The sequence below is a fragment of the Peromyscus leucopus genome, chromosome 1 (genome assembly GCF_004664715.2).
Source record: "Peromyscus leucopus breed LL Stock chromosome 1, UCI_PerLeu_2.1, whole genome shotgun sequence".
In the NCBI taxonomy this organism is placed as follows: Eukaryota; Metazoa; Chordata; class Mammalia; order Rodentia; family Cricetidae; genus Peromyscus; species Peromyscus leucopus.
The window spans coordinates 128,184,777-128,203,119 of NC_051063.1; the positions used below are offsets into that span (position 1 = coordinate 128,184,777).

The 18,343-nt window shown below is 42.6% G+C and overlaps 1 protein-coding gene across 1 annotated transcript in view; it reads left to right on the forward strand.

Moving 5' to 3' along the window:
* Positions 1–18,343, forward strand: part of Oca2 (OCA2 melanosomal transmembrane protein) — a 279,134-nt gene that overhangs the window by 165,630 nt on the left and 95,161 nt on the right. The window lies entirely within an intron of this gene.

Consider the following 18,343-nt stretch of genomic DNA (forward strand, 5'->3'; position numbering starts at 1 on the left):
CTTTAGCATGGCTTAAGGTGAGCCACCTTCTTTGGGGTGGTCCCTTAGCCAAGGGGGCGACTTGGCCCAACTGGAGTGCTGGGTCTTTTCTCTTGATTGGCAGTTTCCCCTACTCTAACATTTCTCCATTTGAAGAGGTAAACAACCCTAAAACCATTTAGGAAGCAGGTAAGAGATCAGAGCCCCAAACACTTTTGGCCTTGTTGACTGCTAAGAGGCTGAAGGACATTTTTGGGTTTATCCAAGAAAGGAACTTTGCTTCGGGGTCTTTATATTCCAAACTACCCAGCCAATTCAATTTCTACCCCGTTTCCAGTAGGATCCCTAGCATTTGGTGTTGTCCCAACAGGCGTATCTTTTTTCAAGACTTCATGCCTCATGGGACTTAGAAGCTGAGCCTTGACTTGGAGTCACACTGACGTTCAATTAGAGGAAAAGGTGAGAGTTCTAACATGTTTGAATGTGTCATGTTAAATTTTAATGTTTCTCTTGCTAACGGCTACCAAACCACACTCATCATTTTAAAGACTATTCTTGTTAAAGGTTGAGACCAAATTCTAGCATATGGAAAAATTTCTGTGTCCCATGTTGTTTTAATGAGGAAAAGAAAAGTTTTACAAGGGCTATCACATGAAATATTCATATAGACTCCTTCTTGAATGAGAAGATACGTTCTTATATGTAAGAAGCACTCTGCTAACATTAAAGATTAATTCTGAATAACAAGAGCAGAACAGAGTGGCGAGATGAGAACACATTTTCCAGAGTTAGAGTCGTGACCCCGACTTCCATGCCGTGCTTGCTGGAGCCATCCCATGGGTTCTAGGGCTTCTGTCCGTCCACCCTTTTTGGTTCCTGGAAGCGGGGATGGTGGTGAGAGGACAGGAGGGCCAAAGTCTTGGGGGCAATCTCTGTGTTTTGTTTTTTTTTTTTTTTTTTTTGGTTGATTCTTAGATTCTTTTCTCCGTAATGGAAAGTTCCTCTTACAAAGCATACAGCTTCAGTCTCCCAGCGGAGCTCTCTAAACCAGGCTCCCTTTGTAGCCAGGACAATGGGGCCTGTTGGGGAAGTACATGGAACTTGGGGTCACCATTCGAGAAATAAAAGAGGGCAGCTAATGCACAAAAGGAGAAAGAAGTGACAGACTCCTACATGACTTCAGTGCTTTCACAGGGTTTGCATGAAGGGTGGTAGCTGTGTGGTCCCTTACCAGTAGTGAGAAGCATGGTGTTTATAAACAGTGAGGATCTATGGAGAAGTTTGCCTTGCAGTTACAATATCAGTTCATTGTGTCTCAGTTTAGCAGTCAGGCCGCACAGTGTAGGAAGAGGGAGGGTAGGAGAGCAGCCGCCGACATGGGCTTTCCCTGGGTGTGTCAACTGGTGTAGAGATGCTCTCTGTTTTTCTTTATTGACTTCTTCTTGCTTAGAAGCCACCGAAGGCAGCCCTGCCTCAATGGCCCCTCTGCTAGGGTGATCTCTGAGTGCTCCCAACTGTAAAAAGCATTACATCTGTGAGTCTCTGCAGATGGCTACACACACACACACACACACACACACACACACACACACACACACACACCATCTTTTAGAAGAAGCAAAGAGAAGGAGCACAATTTAGTAAGTTGGCTGGGAAGTGGTGGTGATGTCTATACAGTTATTTATTTAAATTAAGTACTCATATGTAGGAGCATTAATGCCTCAGGAGAGCTAGAGACTCAGGTTCTAATCAATGGAGGAAACCTGGGTGCCCCAGGGATGGAGGTAGTTCCAGTTGTTTATCAATGGAGGAAACCTGGGTGCCCAGGGATGGAGGTAGTTCCAGGTATTTATCAATGGAGGAAACCTGGGTGCCCCAGGGATGGGTGTAGTTCCAGGTATTTATCAATGGAGGAAACCTGGGTGCCCCAGGGATGGGGATAGTTCCAGGTGTTTATCAATGGAGGAAACCTGGGTGCCCCAGGGATGGGGGTAGTTCCAGGTATTTATCAATGGAGGAAACCTGGGTGCCCCAGGAGTGGGGGTAGTTCCAGGTGTTTATCAATGGAGGAAACTTGGATGCCCCAGGAGTGGGGGTAGTTCCAGGTGTTTATCAATGGAGGAAACTTGGATGTCCCAGGGATGGGGTTAGTTTCAGGTGTTTATCAATGGAGGAAACCTGGGTGCCCCAGAGATGGGGGTAGTTTCAGGTGTTTATCAATGGAGGGGACCTGGGTGCCCCAGGGATGGGGGTAGTTCCAGGTGTTTATCAATGGAGGAAACTTGGATGTCCCAGGGATGGGGTTAGTTTCAGGTGTTTATCAATGGAGGAAACCTGGGTGCCCCAGAGATGGGGGGGGGGGGGGGAGGGATGGGGGTAGTTCCAGGTGTTTATCAATGGAGGAAACTTGGATGCACCAGCAATGGGGGTAGTTTCAGGTGCACCTATATTGAGGGCTCAGAAGATGACTGGGAGAAGTCTGACCACCCTCTTACTTCGTCACTTCTAGCTTCGAATACCTGGACTTTGTTGGGCTTTTTTTTCTTAGAGGTTTTTCCTAAGACAGTGTGGAGTGAGAATCTAGCCCCCAAATTTCTTAAAATACATTCATTTGTATTTAAATTGTGGGAAAAAGAAAAGCACTCAAAAATGCAATTATTCAAGCGATAATTATGGTCTGAATAAGTTCCATTTAATGAGATTCTCCAAGCATGATATGTTGAGTAAATCACTTTAACTTTTACAGTTATGAAATCATCTAAGTCACAGAAAAGGAAGCATTTTCTGTGCTTTAATTTTCTTCAGAACCTGCTTTTTGCTAAAACATAGAGAAAATACTTTTTCTTTCCTGACTTCAGAATTTGCCAATACGTTACTCTAGGAAGAGGTTAGGGGGCTTCTCCTGCTGTGCAGTCCTCGCTAACCGTGGCTCAGGATGCAGGAGAAACCCCACCCATCTCCCTGACTGAAGGATTTCTGCCGGAGGGGAAGCAACAGGGAATGTTTAGTGGAATCGTTTCATTTTAAGACTGAACCTCGGAGGTCTAACAGTTGAAGAATGACCCCGGGACCTTGCCAGGGCATTGGCTCTGGGTGTGCACTGTGCAGAACCTGCTCTGCTTTGGGAGCTGGCTCACTGGGTAGAACCTACTGGCCGCCCAGCATCCCAGGCGGGCTAGGCCTCCCTTACATTGCAGGAGAGCAGAGCTCAGCAGCTGCGTTCTGCTGGTCCTTGAGGTCTGCAGTCTGGGATTCAGATGGCATCCTGAGTAGGATGTCATCTGCCACTTGACTCCAGGCCTGTTTACCCAGAGTGGCTGTATTGGTTCTGAGCCCAGGTCAGTTCCAACCCCTGTGGTGGTGGTGGTGGTGGAGCATTTGTGATCACAAAAAAAGGCTTTCCTTCATTGGTACAACACTCAGGAAAAGTTGATTTTCAGAATTTTAACAAATTAGAAAATTCAGATAAGCAAACCAAAAAATCCATAATTAAATACCAATGGTAGCCAATTTAACATTTTGATGGGTAGATTTCCTATTTTGTGCATATATGGTAATTTAAAACCAAATTAGAATCATATATGCACATGATTTTGTAATGAAATTATTCCCAAGTAATACATATCCTTCAATATCGTTCCTGTGATTACTTCTCCATATGACTGTACATCAACCTAAAAGTGTTTACAGTGTTGGTTGCTTGGGTGCACCATAGCCAATTTTCTCCTTTCCCTTGTTATTTAGATGATTTTCTATTTTTCCTAATCGGGAAGAGCTCTGCAAAGTGTGTGTGTGTGTGTGTGTGTGTGTGTGTGTGTGTGTATGGTGTGTGCATGGTGTGTGTGTGTGTGTGTGTGTGTGTGCATGGTGTATGTATGTGTGTTTGTGTGTGTGTGTATGGTGTATATGTGTACGTGTATGTGCATGGTGATGTGTGTGCATGGTGTGTGTATGTTTGTGCATGTACACAGTGTGTGTGTATGTGTGTGCATGGTGTGTGTATGTGTGTGTGTATGTGTGTATGTGTGTGTGTGTATCTGTGTGTGTATGTGTGTGTGTGTGTGTGTGTGTGTGTGTGTGTGTGTGTGTGTATGGTGTAGTGTATGTGTGTGGTGATGGGGATTGAACCTAGAACCCAGGGCCTTGTGCACACTTGGCAAATGTTTTACCACTGAGCTCATCTCCAGTCATCCCTCTGGATAACTCCTTTTGACTTCTCTTGCTAGACAGGGTTTCAGCAGGGGAAAAAAAACTATATGCCCAAAGTCAGAGTTTGGGGTGGGGGACTGGGTACATTGAGTTGTCCAGAGAAGAACTCAGAAGTCATAGCCACAGAGACTGTAGCTTCACAGGCTTGATTGGGAGCTGTACTTGTGGGGCTACCTGGCCTCGTGCCACAGAGAAGGCTGCCTGAACAAACAGCAGCCTGCCTCATAGGGGCTGTGCTTACCCCCTGCTCTCACTTGTTTGGTCCTGCCCACATCCCCCATACTCCTCTGGCTCCAGGAAGACAAGCCAACTTGACTGACCTAGGTCAAGAGCGGGTTTGGGGGCAGGGCAGAAGCTGGGGAACAAAACTAAGCTGGGGGCAGGACTGAGGGGCACATATAAGACACCCCAGACCAGGTCTCCATGTGTGCTTGTTGAAATTTAGGTCTTCCTTTTTTTTTTTTTTTTTGAGAAAGTTACTTGTCATATAAATCCTGTCCAATACTATATGATATAGTGATGCCTATTCAGTTACACCCAGAATTGAAAATGTTTGATGTCCTTATTGTCCTACTCCATCTTCTGCTGATATAGCAAAATAACTTGTAAAGAATAGAAATTTATTTAGCACACAGTTCTGAAGGCTGTGAGCCCCAGAATGTGGCCCTGACTGTGAGGGACTTTTGGTACATTGTGACATGGCGGAAGGCATCATGTGGCAAGACAGAGCCCATGTGCTAGATGAAGTCTCCCCTGTTTTTCATGATGCTGATGTCATCAGGAGGGCCCTACTCTCATGACTTCATCTTGTCCTAAATATTTCAAAGACTCACCTCTGAGTTCAGTCAACATCTGGATTTGGTTTCCAACACATGGACTGTGGGGGAGATGTTCAAAGTGTGTACTGCAATGGAGAGTAAAGGGGAGAGGCACCAAGACTGTCCAGCCTCGGGAGCTGGTTCGGCTTATGCAGGTGACTCTTGAGTCTGAATTGCCAATAGACTTTCTTCCCTAGTGCCTTATCTCAGCCACCACCTCAGCTGCATAACTTCTACTCATTTCTGGGGTGAGCCAGACCTTCATTGTCATAGACCCCAAATCTTACTGACATGCTGAGGTGTCGGTGACCAGGGCCGCTGTGATATTTCAGACAATTCTCCTTACCTCTGGGAGGGAGCAGGGATACTGCTTTGTCCACTCTCGTCTGTGTGATGATTATAAGGCTTTGGAGCCACAAACGGCCAAGCAGTACCTGAGATTTCAACACAGCAGACCTTCTATTAGCCAGCGAGGGCAGGTCTACTCATAAGGTCTTTTAGCTTGCCTTGTGGGAGAGTGTCTTCCCTTCCTCTCCATTCCTAAAGGAGCAGCTGCATTACTTCCAGCCCTTGAGAAACACTGTGCCCTTTTCTTTGGTCCTCACAGTTCCCAATGAGAAATTTACTGTCACGTGAATTTGCATCTCCCCATAGGTAATACATAAGCATCTCTGGCTCTGTTTAGGAGGGTCTTGAGTCCGGATTTGACTCGTTTAGGATGTGGCTTGGTGAACTTCTTTGGATTGTTTTGTTGCCATTTTCCTACAGTTCACTTGGCTCCTTAAACGTTTGTGTTTTTTGTCAAAGTTGGTGAATTTCAACGTTTATTCCTAAACCACTCTTTCAGCGCTATTCCAATTCTGTTACCCTTTCAGAAGAAGTAGTCTCACAGGTCTGCAAGGCTCTTCCTCCACTACTCCCATTTTTAGAGATCTACTTTAAGTGGTTTGTGTTGAATGGACTCTGGTGTGTAATCTCTGGTTCTTTCCATGGTTGTCTCAGTTACACACTGACAAAAAAATCTAGAGTTCTAGGTGTGTGTGTGTGTCTGTCTGTCTATATCTATCTATCTCTTCTATCTCTATCTATCTATCTATCTCTATCTCTATCTATCTATCTATCTATCTATCTATCTATCTATCAATCATCTATCTATCTATCATCTGTCTGTCTATATTCTATAATTCCCACCCTCAGGCCTTGTGTCAAAGAGGACAGAGACTCCAGGTGTATCTTGTCATGGGATTCCTTCTCTTGTCATAACTGGTTGGGAAATGCTAGTTTGGAGACACAGCAGACATCTTTCAGCTGTATTCCTCATCTATCCTGGAATCCCAAACCAGCATCAGAGTTCTTGAGTTGCCTATTGCTACTTCTCAGAGTTGATGTTGCATATAGTAGTGATGTAGGAAAAAGGGGTTTTAGACTTTGGTCTGGACTGGAAGTTCCCTGAAGTTATCCATTCATTATTTCTCTTTTCCTCTGTTTCATTTGATTTTCACTTGGACATTTTATCTTCTCGTACACTGATCTAAGGAGGATATCGGTAAAATTTCTTTGCATCTATCTTTCTAGTCTCTTGAGATTATAAATACTATGTGTATTCTCTTAGTCATTAGCTTAAAAATGTTCAGGAACAGGGCCAGAGAGCAGGCTCAGTGGGGAAAGCCACTCGGGAGGACCTGAGTTTTATCCTTGGGATCCGTGGCAAAAGGCGAGAATGGGCTCCTGTTGATTGACGTCTGACCTCCATTTCAGCACAGTGGCTCACGCATGCACACATACATTAACTAATAAATGTTAAAAAAAACCTTTAAAATGTACAGAAACATATTTAAATGCATCTTTATCTGGAAATCCCAAGACAACACTAGCGTCACCAGCTATTTCAGGCTTGCTGGTGAGTAAGCAGAGTAATTGGCTTCATGGCAGCCTTGTGGCTGGAGAGTCCTGAGTTTAGCCTTTTGTCTATGATGTCAGAAAGCTAGCCCTCACTTTTTTGGGGAAGACATCTGAGCAGCAGAAGGACCTCTTTACTGCCATGAGCACCATCCATCTTTCTGGCATTTTTTTTTTGGTGGGGGGCAAGAATAGTAGCATGTTGTACCTCTGACAGTAGCACATTGTTCTAGCTGTATTTGGAGCAAAGCTTGAGTCTCTGCTAGGACCTCTGTAGCTGCACACAAACGAGCTGCAGCTCCTGCTCACTTGGATTGACACCACTCCCACTCCACACAGTGGCTTCTTGCTGGGTGAGTGTGCATATGTACTGTCACCTCTAGATGGGAGGAACTTGCCAAGCATGCTTGTGGCTAGCTTGACCTCAAGCATCTGCTCTATGCCCATCATCAGGTAGGCCCTCCCACATCACCCCATGGAAAGAGCTCTGTGGCTTCTTGCTAGTGTCTTCACCTTTGTTCCATTATCTTCCAGCAGCTTCCTGTGTGTTCTCCATGACAGTGATGCTCTAATATACATATATATTCTGGTGTCAAGGAGGGTCACAAGAGGCTCACTTTAGACCCAGAGAGTGGCTTCCTGGCTTTCTTGCAGACACAGGAGCAGGGAGATGCTTGGTTGTTATTCTCTCTTGGACCTCAGTCCCTACAGAAGTGCTGTCTTGCCAGAAAGATCACCAGTCATCTCCATGAGAAGACACATGCATAATTCTGGGGAAAATTAATACACGGACAGTTGTATTTTAAAATTTTGTGGCAAAGATGACTTACAGTGAGCTCTTTATCAGTTTTCTCTTTTTATAAGCTTGCTGTGACATTACCCCCAAAATAGCAGTATAATTCAAGTTTATTTAAAACGATTGTAATTATAATGTATTCAGAATGTTGATAAAAATAAATAAATGCATCAGCTGTTAAATATGTAAGAATATTTCATGTTTGAGTGATTAAAATTTGGATTATTTTTCTTAGGTCAGATTTTAAAATTAGGCAAGAACTGTGAGAAGAAAAAAAAATTAGCAAAGGAAAAAAATAGAAAATGAACCACAAAGGCACACTGCTTTCTGCTTGACTTCTTGAATGTCAGCATTGGTGTGCATTTGCCTCAGCACAGCCTCTGAGAGCGATCAGGCTGGCTGTCCCCTTCTCTTCCTCTAGAGTTGCTGTGTGACTCATCCTGATCTCGCTAACTTTGTAAAGGGTTTCAGGTAGTGTGAGACCCTGCCTCTGTTCCCACCCACTCTTAATTAAATGTGTATTAATCAGTGAAGAGGAGAAGACTGGCACAGGAGAAGCGTATTCTTTCTACTTTTAGGTGTAGATCTGGGTTTTTATTATGTTACCTGTATTTCACAAGAAACAAGAGTGTCCAACTCCAATTCTCCTTTACAGCTATAAACCCATTATCATCCATTCTTCCCTCTGATTATAACTGAAATCTGGACAAAACAGAAATGTCAACAGAGCATGTGTTAGGATACTGTACATGCACAGCTCAAGGTCTTGTGTCTTATATCATCAATGGGCCTGACGACTACGTACCTGCCTTAAAAAGCCAGACGCAGACCCCCACCCTCTCTTTGCTCTCTTTCTGTTCCCTGTCTACTCCCTGCTCTCTGCTCTGCTCCTACCATCTTTCTTTCTCTCCAGGCCTGGCTCTCCTCTCTCCTATCCCCTTCTTTCTAATAAAGCTCTTTGTAACTCTGGTAGTTGTGGCCGTGGCCCCTGAATTTTCCACCAAGAACCAGTGCTGCCACCAGCGCCGTTTATCATAACTATCAGCGTGGACTTTGAACAATGAACAAAAGGAAGTGGGTGTTGGAGGGGAGTGGAAACCTGAAGTTGCCCTCTCATGGATGGTTCTCCTTTATTTTTCATCTCCGTGATCCCCCAGGGCTGGCCTCTGTCATGGAGTGTCATGGTGATATTGACTGTTATCACTCTGTCTGGAGGAGCCAGACAATGGCTCCTGTGGGATGGATGGGCAGAGGATTTCAGAAGAGAGAGCCGGAGGACTCAATCAATTCTGTGCATCAATAGCACAAGTCTCAGTCAGTTCCTATCCAGGAACTATCTCAAACCAGTTGAACAGGACCTTCCACACAGCTGGCTGGCCAGCTTAGGAATGGTAGATGTGTGCCAGCCAACTAGCTTGGAGAGTTGGACTGAAGCTTGAGACACTGAAGCTTCTGGCTGACCACTGTACTATGCACATGAGAGACAGACCCCAGAACTGGAGAAAACATGTGAATTTGAACCATCTCAATTTTTTTGACACAGCAAAAACTAGTTGAAAGGGGAAATTATAGATGAAATACATGAAACAAAAAAACTCTGAAATCATCTGATGTTCTACTTGAAGAAGAATCTGAGAAAAGAACAAAGACAATGAAATAGAAAGAAAAAAACTAACAAAGAGAAGATTAGCATCAACAAAACAGGAAGAAGTATATGTAAAACATTGGATAGAAAGCTAATCCTTTGCAAAGAAATCAGAGGACACATACTGCCAATATCAACAAGAAAATAGTTATAATCCAGACACTACAGACTTTAAAGTAACAACGAGAATATATTAATAAATTTATAACAATCAATTCATCAATTTACATGAAATGAAATACTGTCTTGAAATAGAACACCCTAACTGACTTAAGTTGCAATAGAAATTCTGAATACTATTATATCAATCAGAGAAACTGAATTAATAATGTAAATGTTTCCATCCGGAAAAGTTCAGACACAGCTGACTTCTCTGTAGAATTTTTTCAGACTGAAGTAAGAACTAATTCTAATCCCATGAATCCATTTCAAGAGGAAACAGCTCATTTTGTAACTCTTGGGGCACAGGCATTATGGAAGAAAGAAAGCCAGAGTAACAGGCCTCATGAACACGGATCTAAACATTTTTTAACATGATATTAACTGGATGCCACAGTGTAAGACACGGGCAACACAACCGAGGCAGTTTCATTTCAGTAACCGTGTTGATCTAACATCCTAAAATCAAGCAATCCTTTCTTTGTACTAACATTATAGAGGAAAGTTCATATGATCATTTCAATAGATGGTAAATAGCATTTGAGAGCATTCAAAGTCACGATGAAAACTTTCAGCAAACCGCAAACCCTAACAACGACGACAGGGAAATTTGAAAATCCTAGAGGCAATGACACATTTCCTGTTGATAATGACAGTAACTTTGCCCCAAGGCTGGGAATACAAGGCATCTCACAACCACACGTTTCTCTGACATGTAGTGCTGTACACGCACAACGAGGCTGGGAAATTCACAAGGGCGCGGTCTCTCTCTCCACCACACCACACCGTGTTCTCTGGATAGTGTAGTTGCTGTCTTGCAGCAACGCACAGAAATGAAGGGCAGACAGACAGAAAGGTAAAAGCAGAAGTCTCCACTTGCAGATCACGTGGTCGTAAACTCACCCAGTAGGCGCCTTATCAGAACCGAAGCATAAACGTAGGAAGACGGCGCACGGCTGTGATGATCACCTTCCTGCCGCTGCCACAGAAGACCTGGGAGAACAGCCCGAAGAGAGAAACAGCTGCTTTGATAGGAGGTTTCACTTCATGTTGGTTGGCTTTGTTGTTTCTGGACAGACCCCGTGCTCAAGGGGCGTGCAGAGCCAAGTAGTTCCCCGTAGCTAGAAGCAGAGGTCCAGGAAGGGCCGGGGAGACAGATACAATCCCCAGGGCATGACCCCAGACCCTGCTCAACTCCAACTGGGTTCCACTTCTTGAGTGACAAAGCAGTTCATTTGGAAAACAAAAATTATTTTTCAACCAATAGTAATGAATCAGGTAATTATTTGAATGAAAATAAAAAGAATGAGTTTTCTTTTGCTTTTGTATTTTTATACCTTATCAGATTTTGTTTCTAATATGTTCACTTTGCATATCTTAGAGAATTAGTTCTTTGAGAATTTAGTACTATCAATTTTGGCCATATTTACCCTCTCCCTCAACTCCTCAGATTTACTCCCCACTTGTTTACCTAGGCAACTGTGTTCTCTTTCACTTTTTTCCTTCATCGAATCCTATTTGTACTGCTCTGGTGTTGATGGACGTGTGGCCTTTACCTACAGTATGGTCAATTTACTGGTGGTAACTCTCTTACAGAACACTGGCTCTCTCCCAGAGGCTACCAATTGACAGTAGCTCCTCGGGTAGAGGTGGGACTTCATGTCCACTTCTGCTCTCCATGCTGAGATGATGAGTCCTTGTCTGGCTCCAGGATTGGACCTGACTGGGCCAGTGAGGAAAGAAGAAAAGATAAACCCACAGATACATAGAGAACCTGGGTTTGGGTTGATTGGGCTCTATGATAGAGAAACCACGGACCCCCAGAAGCTGAGTGTGTTTGTTGTAGAGTTGAACAGGGAGGCAAGGCAGGCCAAGGCTTACAGCTGAACCAAGGAGCAAGCTTAGCTAATCTTGGTAAGAATAGTCTCTGTGGGGGAGTACTCTTCAGCTTGTAAACCTCTTGGGGAGAAAGCTATGGTAAACATTTTCTGCACACACTATTGACATTTGCGCTTGGATCTGAGGAAGGATTTGTCATCATTCTGAGTCTCACATGGGACAGAGTCTGACACTCCCATGGGGCTTAGGCCTTGATGTCCCTGATGTGCCCATGTCCATGTCAACAATATACATTCTCTCAGGGCTTCATTCACTCAGGATTTCTCCCCAGGATTTAGTCTGTTTTGGTCCTGCAAAGGCCTTGTGCATGCTTCAGTAACAGCTCTCATTTTATATGTACAACTGCCTTGTGTTCAGAGGACACTGTTTCCCTGTATTCACTTATAGTCTGGAGTTTTACAACCTTTACACCTCTTCTTTCACAACTATTCCTGAGCCTCGGGAAGAAGGGGTGCGTTGTAGATGTTACATTAGGACTGAGCATTCTGCAGGCTCTTAATCTCTGCCAGTTTTAGGTCTTGGTGTTGAGCGATATCTACTGCAAATAGATGCTTCTTTGAAGAAGGTTGAGAAGCTTTAAACTATGGGTAAAGCAATATGTCATTAGGAGTAAGTTTAATATGTTTATTTAGCAGAAAAATAGTGGTAGGTTCTCCCCTAGGTCTTATGACCTGTCTAGCCACAGGTCCTTAGCTCAATCATTGTGCCTGATATTGGTTTCCTCTTGTGGAGTGCGACTTAAATGCAATCAGAAAGTGATGCCTACTCCCAAGATGTTTGTGCCATTCTTGCACCAGTGAGCATGTTTTGAAGGCTAGTCATCAGTGGAGCTTGCAGGGTTCACAGCTGGGTTAAGACTGATGATTACTTTTCTCCTTCAATAGGATTGAAGCACCTTCCAGCACTATGGAAGCTGGCTAGTATGGGAGAGGTGTCCAGATGATAATCAGGGCAATAGCTCCATGTTCAGTGATGCAAGAATGTGGTGTCTTCATACACTTCAGCACTAAGGTCTTACAATCAAGTTCTGCAAGGTTACCAAGCACATTGGCAACAACCTGCAGTATTTGAGGATATTTAGGATCTTACTGGCTGACAATTCTGAAAGAAGAGAATCATTCCAGTCACTGGGCTTTTTAGTTGTTAGCCTGTGGCGTCTAGTAGGGGGACATTGTTGTCCTATTATGTAGTAACTACAATTTTGTGTGTGTGTGTGTGTGTGTGTGTGTGTGTGTGTGTGTGTGTGTGTGTGTTTAAGGGAACTTCAACAGTAATAAGTAGGTTTTCATATAACTTTTTGGAAGGGTGTTTAGTTATTTACTCCTACCCATTTCTTATTTGTCTTTGGTGATACCCCTTTTCTTGCTGATGCCACAGTCTGTTTTTTTTTTCCACCACTCCATTTCTGTTACTACTTTCCCTGTAGTAAGTCTTAACAAAACTACCAACTAAGAATTTGCTACTTTAATATTTTCTACTCATAATCGTTATTATTCCTTACTTTTTAAAGGCCTAAGTTGTTCTTTTTTAACTTCTTGATGCTTGCCTTTCCATTGTTATGCTTTATGTTTTTTGGTATTTATGTTTAAGAGTGTAAATTTCTTCTCAGCTCATCTTGGCAACATCCTTCAGGATTTCCTATACATGTTAATCATGTTTGCATTCTTAAAAAGTTACATTTATATTCGGTGACACACTGAGCATGTGGAGGTCAGAGGACAACTTGGGGAATTTCATCACGTGGGTTCTTGGGATCAAATTCAGGTTGTCAGCATTGGTGTTCAGTGCCTTTACCAGCCACTGAGCTATTTTGACAGCCTTTATGTTGTTATTTATTCAAATTACTTTTATTTACATTGTGCTTCTTGCCTTACATTACTCAGTCAGTTTTGTAAAATGGCTGTGGAATAGCCTACTTGGACTTCTCATTCTTTTGTTTATGCTTCATTTACCTTTGAGTCTGTGCTATTAGTTATGTATAATTTAGAATCGCTTGCTTTTTATAAGTAATATAAAGAAGCATGAAGCTTTCATTTGTTAAAATAGTCTTGGTACATATTCTTCTTCTGCTTGTTTAGTTTTGGTATCTTTAGCAAATTTTATGTATTTGGATTTTGATCCAATGTGACAACTTTCAACATTTAAGTAAGGCTTTTGTTTTATTTGATTTTACCTTACCGTTTTGTTTTATTGCCTTACCTATTTTATTATTTTATAGATGAGATTGGTCAATGGAACCAAGGCTGACATCAGACTAGTTATGGTCATCAGACTAGTTAAGGCTCTTCAGGTCATCTTTGTGCCTTAGCCTTTCCAGTGCTCGGAGGGTTACAATGCACCTGGCTGAGAACACTCTGTTTATATGTAATGATGTTGCAGAGGCACTTGGCTTAAATATATCATTTTATTGGCCCTATGTTTTTATTTTTAATTTCATTTTTGATTTATTTGATTTGATTGCTATTTAAAATTTTAGTTTGTTCTCCCACAGTTACACAACTCAATATTTTCAGTGCTATCATGTGATTTAGAGACAGCCTTCATCTTTAGCTCATAAAGGACCAATTTTAATTGACATTTTAATACTCTTCAACCCTTGGTTTCTTTAAACAAAATTCTTTTGTATCTTCTATCTATGAATTCTCATTTGTAAAATGTTAGGTTATTCCGATTTTGGTATTTCCACTTTTATCCACATCGCTTGCCTTCTTTTGTCCCTGATGGTCCTGAACTGTAATCTCATTACTGATCTTAATCTTGGGATTCAGGAGAGGATGCATTAATCTCTCTCAGGATGACTTGTTCCAGTCTCCAGTTTCACTGCTGCTCACACTTCCTGACATCAGTGGCTGCTCTGCCTCAGGCTGCCAGGCAGTTTGATGTCTTTTCCACTCAAGTATTGCAGCTCCTACTTTGTGATGGGTAGTGTTTGCACACAGACAAACTGCTTACTAATTCAGTCTGTGCTAAACAGTGCTGTATCCAGAGCCATTTTGTTTGGATGCAGAAGAGCCTGTGCTCTGCAGTCCACCGTTCTGAAGGTGGCAGCAAGGAGCTATTGTGTTCGCTTATCTCTGGCCACAGTTGCTGTGTCCCTGTGGTGCTGTGATTTATAGCACTCCCTTTCTCTACTGTGTGTCATTGATGGAGATGAATGATATGCATACTCTTCAAGTACAAACTAACTTTTATTTTTCAAGTGCCAAATATATTTGTCAACTTTATCCATGATAGATGGAATCACGGCATATTTAATTTACCACTTTATATCATAATACACAACATTTGTATTTTCCTTGTAATTTGATTTTTCTTCAATTACGAGGTCAGATATTTTGAAATGAGTTATTTGGTGGAATGCTCAAGTCTGTTGAAGGTGTTATTTTATCTTTTCATATTGCACACATAGGTTTTGAGATATTTATGATATTAGGCATCTACATAGACACATAAGGTGTGCACAGCATACTGTGGATGAATATACATGTATGATCATCTTTATATATCATCTGGCAGGAAATTTTAACTTAAATTGGACAAAAGGTTTAGCTACATCTAAGTTTTTAAATGTTCACTATTGTTTAATTGAACTTGGGTTATGTTAGACTACTGGCTAGTAAAGGAGTTTATTTTACTCTTCTATGAGACTCAGCCCATGTTCTGAGACATTTTTGGTTTCACATGGCAATATTAGAAGCGTTGCTCTCACCCACTGTGCAGAGGCTGAGGACACAGCCTGACACCCCATAGCAAGGAATGGCCTGGCTCTGCATTAGCTGCTTTTCTCATAGTGACAGAATCCTTCAGAACCCCAGTCTACAGAGGGAATCATCTATTTGGCTCACGGTTTAAAAGGAACATCTGTCCTGGCCGGGCAGCTGTGGAAACAGGTAGTTGTAGCTGTGAGGACAGAAGTGTAAGGCTGGTCACATGGTACACAGCAGAGAAGCGGAGAGAAATGGGTGCTGGTGCTCAGGTCACTTCCTCCTTTTTATTCAGCGAGGAACCTAGTCAACAGGAGGGTAGCTCTCATATTCAGGGTTGGTCTTCCCTCCCTAGTTAAATCTCTGTGAGAACACCTTCACAAGCTTACCCAGAGGTTTGACTTCCACATCCCAATCCAGCCATGCTGACAATGAAGACTAGCTATGGTAAGCCTACCCCTGGTCAACCTGACACCCAAATACAAAACTTCGTTTTAATATTCCACCCTTGTCTCCTATTTTCACACTGCTCTCATAGTATACAATCTATTGAGTCCATCTCTGAGAATCCACGGTGTCTTAACAGCTCTGACACTGTTTAAAAGTCTAAGTGCAGAATCCCTAGGGAGATGCAGACCGGGTCTCAACTATGAGCTCTTATAAAATCAAAACCAACCAAGAACAACAATAAAGTAACAAGCTATAGACTTCCAATATTCAAAGACAGGGAGTAAACATCCCCATTTCAAAAGGGAGGAGAGAATCACATCCTGCAGTTCCATGTCTGGCCTTTGGGCCTTGTGATGGGATCTTTTGGGCTCCAACCATCTCAGGTAACTCTGCCTCTGTAGGTCTCCCTCCTGTAGGACACAACTCTTCTCTCTCCTCTTTCTTCAGGCAGCTTTTCTTGGTTGACATCCATCGTTCTGGTAACTCGAGTATCTTGGTCTCCATTGTAATTTAGACTTTGCTTTCGTAGCTTCACTAGAGGCTCTTCAAGGCTTTCTTGCAGGAATCTTACCCTGAGACACAATGCCTGGCCTCAGCATAGTTTCTGCACCTTGGTAGAAGCCTCCACAACTCTGTAACTCTTGAGTTTTGCATTCTTGTCAAACAAGCACTATGTGGGTCACACTGTCAATTTTTGTGGCTGGCTTAAGGTATACTTTGGCAACCTGACACTGTTGTAGTAGCCTCTCTGTCCCTTGATGTTTAAACTCAGGAAAGTAATTCCCTAGATGGTTGTTTTAGAAAAAGGAACCAATTTAGTGGCATTTTAAAGCCAGGCTGTCTCCCTTCAAATGCATTTCCAAATTTACAAGTTGGAGCCATCCCTACTGTTCCTGTGTGATGGGAAAGGTTTCTCTTTAATACTACTTACTCATCTTCTTCACAATTGTGGCCACTTTTTCTGCACCCATATTGTCTGAACTATAAACTCACCTAGACTCCTTTCCTCATCAAACTGGACATTTTTCATGCATTTCTGTTCTCGCACTGTAGATCTGACCAAAAGTATTAAGTGTTAACAATATCAAGGTCTGGATATGCTTCTCTCTTGAAATTTCTCCAACAACTGATATGTTACCTTTGAATTTAGCTTCACTGAAGTTTTCAGGATAGAGGCTGAAAAGAGTCAAATTTTTTTTACCATAACGTAACGTGAATGACCTCTAGCCCATTTCCTTGTAGAGTTTTGATCCCTCCAGAACCTCATGGACACAGTCTCCAATGCCCATTGCCTTCAGCATCCTGGTCTTTCACACTTACACTAGAATGACCTATTCATGCTTATAGCATTCTGGGGCTTCTGTGGTCTCAGCTATAAAGTCTTCCAAATTCTTCCACAGGCCAATTGCAAATGCCTTAGTACCACACAGTCAGGTTCATTGTCAACTTGACTGAATTTAGGAACATTATGGTCATGACATTGTTTTCAGAACAGTATAACTGGAGAGGAAAGAGTCACGCTAAATGTGGGTGGTACCATTCCATGCACTGAGGTCCTAGATTAAGGGTGAAACAGAGTAGAACATTGGCATTCATCTCTTTCTGCTTCCTGAGAGTGGATACAGTGTGACCAACTTCTCTATGCTCTTATTGCTGTCCTCTCCCTGCCATGATGGGCTAGACCCTCAAATTCTAGGCCCAAATCAAGTCTCCCCTTTTGCTTTTGCCATTTATTGTTACAGAAAGAATAAATGTAATAATACCACAACAGCCCCACCCCCGTACCCAGCTTCTGTATTATTTTTCTCATTTCTGTAACAAAATACTTGGCAACTTCAGGGAGGGAGAGTTTGTTTTGCCTCACAATTTGAAGATATTATCATTGAGAAAGTGACAGAAATGACTTTAGACAGAAGCATGAAAGAGATGGTCACATTGTGTCCACGGTTGGGGAGGGGGGGAAAGCGGGAGACAAATGCTGCTACTCAATGCTTACTCTTATCCACTTTCCATCCAGTCTGAGTCCCCAGCCCATGGAATACTGGGTGGATTTTTTCCCCCAAGTTATACCTGTTTGGAATACCCTCACAGACATTCCTAGAGTCGTGTCTCTGAGGTGATTCTAAATCCCATCAAGTTGATGGTGAAGTTGACAGGCTCCAGACATTGGTAGCACAGGAACTGGGCAGGAACTGCTATGGGTAGATTATCCTGATCTAGTTAATCTTCAAAAGTACACTGATTGAGAGTTGTGTTCAAAGTTCCAGCTCTACCATCTTCAAATGAAGTCCAACTGGAAACTGCACATATGGACCAGGATTCTGTAACTTACATTCACACACATTCAAGTTGACATTTCAATATTAATCCTCTTTCAGTGCAACTCCAGTGGAAATGTCACACACTGAAGAGGCAATGGGCAGCTGGGTTGCTCTCCTACCCCAGTGCTGTGTCCTTTGCCTGAGACCAAGCTGTGGTCCTACCACAATCTCTTGAGCGTCCGTCATCTTATTCTACTCTTCTACATTCCGCTGGAAACAGATTCTCATGAAGACACATTCCTCATGCTGTGAAAATGGCCATGTGCCTCATCAGATGTCCTTTTTTTTCTTTTGCTTTAAGGGTTGTAAGAACTGTATTAAAAAAAAAAAACTGAATTTTTAAAACGCATTGGAACTGCATCTCACTTAAAAAGAGCTTTTTTTATGGATTGACATTCCTTTGTGAGCAATCAAATGGTATCTTCCATATAGACCTTAGATAAAAGGATTGCCTCCTGTCCAGA